The sequence below is a fragment of the Tigriopus californicus genome, chromosome 6 (genome assembly GCF_007210705.1).
Source record: "Tigriopus californicus strain San Diego chromosome 6, Tcal_SD_v2.1, whole genome shotgun sequence".
Lineage (NCBI taxonomy): Eukaryota > Metazoa > Arthropoda > Copepoda > Harpacticoida > Harpacticidae > Tigriopus > Tigriopus californicus.
This window is the reverse complement of record NC_081445.1, coordinates 5,230,675-5,236,892: the sequence shown is the minus strand read 5'-3', so window position 1 is coordinate 5,236,892 and position 6,218 is coordinate 5,230,675.

Here is a 6,218-nt window from a genome sequence, read left to right as displayed (position 1 = left end):
GTTGTGGTCCCCAAGTCGGATGGTGGAATCAAATTGTGAGTGGATTTGACCCGCCTGAATACTGAAGTGATCCGTTCCGTCCATCCGACCAAAACCCCTGTCCAAGCCATTTCGGGTTTTCGACCACCCGATAAATATTTTGTGAAGCTGATCCTAGTGAAAGGTTACTGGCAAATGTCCTTGGAAAGGAATCGACTTTTCTTACGCCTTTTGGAAAATTTCGTTTTTTTGCGCTCACCTAAGGGATTTATTTCTACTGGTGACTCTTTTTCTTATAGAGGGGACGTTGTAATGTCCAGTCTTGACACCCCACAAGTCGTGGGCGACATGACTGTTGGCTGGGTAAACGTTATTCTCTGTTGGCTTCGTTTCTTCGACGCCCTCCACGTAACGAACATGGTTGTTGGGATGACTCAAGAGAAGAGGTGACAAAGACTATAAGGAGAAGTTCTCTGAAAAAATGACAAAGCGATGGAGACTCATACTCATGATGAAATCTTAAAAAGCGGATTTGTAGAGATCTGTGCTTTTGTACCATGGTGAACAGTTGTAAATAGAACTCTGGATGATCCTATGATTTAAGAACATTGTGATGGTAGATGGAGATAAAGAACAGAACAGAATACAAAAAAATAGCACGTGAGAAAAAGTCGAGAAAAAATGAAAAAAAAAAATGTTGGGAATGAAGAAAAGGCGATGAATTGCAAAAACGTTGCTGCCATGGCCAAAAGATCAATATTGTTCCTGTTTATTGCCTTTTTATGTTGCCAAATTCTAGGAAAACAATACATGGGATAAGCTCACGGAGGTAGTTGTTCACCCTTTTGCTCCCCAGCGCCTCCTTTTGACTTATGTGGTGATGTGTCGAGGGTTTGGCTGTGGCATAAGTTAATTTGAATAGTGTTGTAATTAGCACAGCTATTATACAAAGAAACCAAAGGATAATGCTAGAAACGATTATAAAATCAAATTTTAAGCTCTTTTTGAAACAAAAGCTCAACTATGGGTGGACAAAGTGGTGTCATTTTCACGTTTGATACATCACAACGTATCCAAAAGATTGTGCTTGGGCGCAAGAGGGTTAAAACTCCATTAATACTGAGGTTGCGATCGTGCACGTTCGAGGGGGAGCTGGACTATGTTTGCCTTCCATATCAAGCAACACAAAGATGGAAGGGAATAATACATTATAATATCTTCAAGCTCCGTTAATTGAACCTGCTATCCCAAAGAAGCAGATACTTGTCATGTCCATGCTGGCTCCTGATTAGTAGACCTTGAAAAAAAAAACAGCTGCCATTTTGGCCGAACTTTTTTTTGCTATTTTTTTGTATTTGGGTGCTAGGTACTGATGAGATCAACTACGTAAATCAGAAAAAATATCAGAAACCCATTAGCTAGTCACAAAAATTCTACGAGAGTCGGGTGTGTTTTGGCGACCATCATTTCCCTTTTGTCACAAGCTAATGGTCATGCAGAATCACAACCTTGAAAAAACTCATGGCCACCATAAACAAGGACAATTCTCCACGATGATTTCATCAGGGGATTCCTTGAACTACAGACTATTCCACGCACTTTTTTGTTTTTGGGCATCCATTAAGAACCCTGGTACCGACCCACCATATTAAAAGGAATATAGGAATAGGAAAAGTGAACCTGCACGAATGGACACCATACCAAAGGCCCTAAAGTCATGCATCAGTCGAGTGACGTTTATTATAATGCCCGTGGGCGTTCTTTGAATATTCTTCAAGTGGGCCAAGAAGGACTTATCCAAAATCACAACAGTAAGAAGTGGGATTCCACCGCAATTGTAACTGGTCAAAACCGATATAGATCATATCAAGCAAGGCTCTCTAGTGGAAGAGTATGAGCATGAATAAGCGACCCCTGACGGGCACAGCCTCCAAGATTCAATTAGCCAAATTTTATAACAATGGAAAATAATGTGAACCAGTTTTAGGTGACAATGTGTGCTCAAATCCTGCCGACGACTCTGTTCAAAAGGAGAGGAAATGTCTACGGAATGTCAACCTTAAAGTGCAAGCCAAAATTGGTTTTCTCTTCGCACGCTTAAACCTTCGCTTCCTTCCATTACAATTAGTCATGAAAGTGTTTGGCATCTACATGCTCCCCATCTTCGAATACGCCCCACCCGTGTGGATTACTAGCACTGTATCACGAAATGTATGGGTATCTACAAATGGCACCTTAACGAAATTTCTCAGACGCTGCCTCGGGGTCCCCTACACTTCAAACAATGCAATTACTCACCATCTTACCTCAACTACAACTTTAGAGGCATGGTTAAAACAACTAACTCAACATCGACTCTCTAGCATCAAATTTGGCCAGGGATTCACTGGGGTCAGTTTAACCCTCTGTGACAGCTTCCCTCAACCCCCAAACCGCCATTTCATCTCATTGATACCAACCAGCTTTTGCAGAAGTCGCATTTTACCATCAATCTCCAGCAATCCTGACATCCAGAGGCGCAATTTTAAAGAAATTTACGACTCTGACCATTATCTAACCTGTATAAAAAGATAATTTCATTAAAGCCTATCTGATAACTGTATCTGCACAGTTTGTAGCAAACAAAACCAAGCATATCACTCTAAATTCTTCTCCTACCGTAATGACGGTTTTGATGTGTCGAAATAAACAAATAAAAAATGTCATGTAAAGCCTTGCTCGGGTGTTTTTTCTTGCTTTTTCGTTTAAATTTGAATCAATTCAAGAAACGATAACAGATACTTAGAGTTCGAGTAAATCACCGAACTTCAAAAATGAATTTCAAGTGAGGCCATTTTCGATTGGTCAAGATTGGCCTGATTGGTAAAGTAGATGAAAATACTTAGCGTCAAGAAAACGTCAGTCTCAGAGGTACTAAAGACCATCCTTTGATGTCACACTTTTCATTTCGTGTCACTCACGAGGACCCTTCTCAAATTCAACTCCTTGTTCATTTCCCAATTTTTCTCGCCGAAAGAAGCATTGGTGCTAGTTGTTACACTCCGATTTTATCTGATTCAATTGCATCCATTTGTCCAAAAAATGATTCCGATCAGCATAAGCATTTGGGGCGTTGTATCTGTGATGTACGAACGAAATTTGTGTTGGACAGAAATTTGGGTCACATGTTACACTGCATCAATGGTGCTTGCAATTGATGGACATTCCTATTTGCAAAAACCATGCTACAGAGATGCTGGACTAACAGTGAAGAAGTGAAGCCAAATTGATCGAGGCCAAATACATCACTTTTCTGTATTCAATGATGCAACTTGCGCTACATGCGACATGATTTGTCAAAGAGCGAGTTTAGCTTGTTTTTTGGATTAGTTTTCGTGGGCTTTTCTGACCGCCACAGGGTACACAATCCCCAGTACTTTCAAAATGAAAGATTGCTATTTGGTCTAGCCTTTAGACGTAGGTTTGATCTTCTTCTCGTCTGCACCGAAAGATGCTACCAAATCAACAATGAATTCCGTATTATGTGCGGTTATCCATAGACCACAGGTGATTCTAGCGGTATATGGGTTATCAAATACGGAAACAAATAGTAGAATGAAGGAGCCGAGAGGGAAGTTTTTCCTTGTTCGAATTGGCCTGGATTCTCGAGGGCTTTAAATATCAACGTTGAGCCTCTGCGGTACCTACAGTTTGTCTTAAAACCTGGTTTAGGACAAGCCAATGGCTATTGTCTTTGCACATATTTATGTGCCTTGACTCTGTATTTCATGAACGCCATTCAAATGCAAAATGAGGAATGTTTGGTGTCGGATCAATTGACTTGTCTCCTCACCAATGGAGTCTTTGACAAATCTGCCGGCGTTTGCAATTTCTGGCCAAAGACTTCGAGATCAGGTTGTTTTGGAATAGAGCGTTGGTACATCAGGGCAATGGTTACTGATAAACAAAGCAGCCCCACAGATACCAACCCGACAACCCACATAGACCCTGTCACAATCATACCGTATCCTGAAAGGCAAAGGATTACAAAAGGATTATATCAAGATTACAGTCACACTTTTCTTCAAAAACCACAAGAGGTGCTTGTGGATTGAATTTAAGGAAAAAAACAAAGAATTGATACATGATTCCGGAAGTGTGTCCTTTTTATTTTGACGAAATTCATATTTTTGTCAAAGCAGGAACTTACTTGTTCAAGATATGCTAAAATCAAAATAGTCTTGTTCCTCCTTGGTTTTTACTGTGTCATCTAACAATCTCCATAACTGAGAGTTACAAAAAAGTTTAGTTTCAAATACAAAGATATGAGGAATGTAAAGATGCCTCGGATCCTTCGAGCTGAAAAGACAGTTGTTCTCGGTTCTCTTGCTGATTGTCTCCAATATGGTGCCGCGTTCTGTGACCAAAAGGGTTGTCCAAATATAACATGTTGGGAAGGACCGATTCCCAATATTGTCCAACGTGGATGAAGAGTGAGAGATTTGTTTCCAATGTTGCAGTAGGCAGCTACTCGAAGAGGTTAAGTTGGAGGCCAGAAAACCCGTCGTCAAATCTGAGTGCCGACAGTCAATTGGCAGCAATATTTTGAAGCCGGATTTTGAGGGTATATGTCGACGTGAGGAAACAAACTACTGAGCTATTACAATGGATAAATGGCTTCCTACGCTACAAAAAATGGATATCCTGTATATGGTTCCCATATGCTTCCCCCAACAATGATTTACGACAGTGTTCTTCCGCCCGGTGATCTCCGCCAAAGTGAAATCTACCAACATTAATTTCCGCCAACATTGAATTCCACCACCGTAAACTCCGCCATAGTGAACTCCACCAACGGCAATCTCCGCCTTAGAAATCCCCGACAACGACAATCTACGACATACAAATCTCCGCCAACGGTAATATCCGTCATGGCAAACTCCGCCAAGAGTGAACTCAGCCACGGTCATACGTATCCCCCACATAAAAGTACGTCAACAACAATCTCTGCTTCCAAGCGGAATTCAATGAGGGGTTAAAAATTGAGATGTTCAGCTGTTTTTGATTTAAGTTTATTGATTATAGTTTTTAAGGTATCTTGTTTGGCCTCATAAGGTAATAACCAGAGGTCTCAGACATGTTGTGACTGATCTAAATCTTTGCATTAGTCCTTCCGTCCGTTTTGCCGGCTCAAACCGACTGCGCCATGTAAGGTTCGGGAAAGACGAGACAACGAAGATCCTTTCGTGTTTGACCGATACTACTCATCGAGTGTATTTCACGAGAGCACAACCGACAGCATACACGTTCTCTCATAGAGGTAAGATTTTATCCCACAGGCGAGATCCCAACAGCAAGCTTCTCAGAGGGTAATATACTTATTCTACATGGTGCCAACATCAAGAGCGATACCAGATATGTCAAGATATCGTGTTCAAGATTTGAAAAGTGTGCTATAGCATAGCAACTTTTCCCGTTGAATCTTTCTTGACAACGCATTGATTTTTCGAACTTTGTCCATGTAGCAGTAAACAGTCGTACAAATATGCATCTTGGTTCTTACAACATTAAATGACATTACAAACCAGGTTTCTGTATTAGGTTGGGGAAGTAACAGCATGTTATAATTGATATTGATTACAAGAAGAGGCTTCACTTCCTATTGGTTTCCAATATATTCTACAAATTGCTCCATGCCTATGAAATAGAGTTCTGCATACCCATGTTTCCTTTTGAGCAATTTGCTTAACAAATATTGGGCTGCTCTCGATATTTGGACTAATTACACTGTATATGAAGTCAATTGCTCTAAAATACCCGTTGTTGGCACCAATGATCCAAGTTGGTTGCGAAAAAATATTCCCGCCAAGAAGACCACACCGTTTGGGTGTGGCTTGAAAGATTTATTCAGGGATCTTTTGAGTTCATGGGCAGTACAATGGGGTATTTAAATTATTTGACGACTGTACTCGGAAGATGTCTCGACTACCAAGCGTATAAGGCTTCCGATTACAGTGGGACTTAATTTTTGAGAGCTTGGCGCACTTCTTCACGCTATTGTTGAAAGAAATTTCCTGTATTTGCCGCCAAATGCTTCATTTTGAACACAGAGAACAATAATGCGCTTCTCGATCCATCCATTTTCATCACGGCTAGCCTGAAGAAATTTTGACAACTGCTTCCAGTTTCGAATACGGACTTTCTCACTGCACAAGACAAGGCTCTCTGAACGGCTTCGCCGCTATCAGATAAGTCTGAGA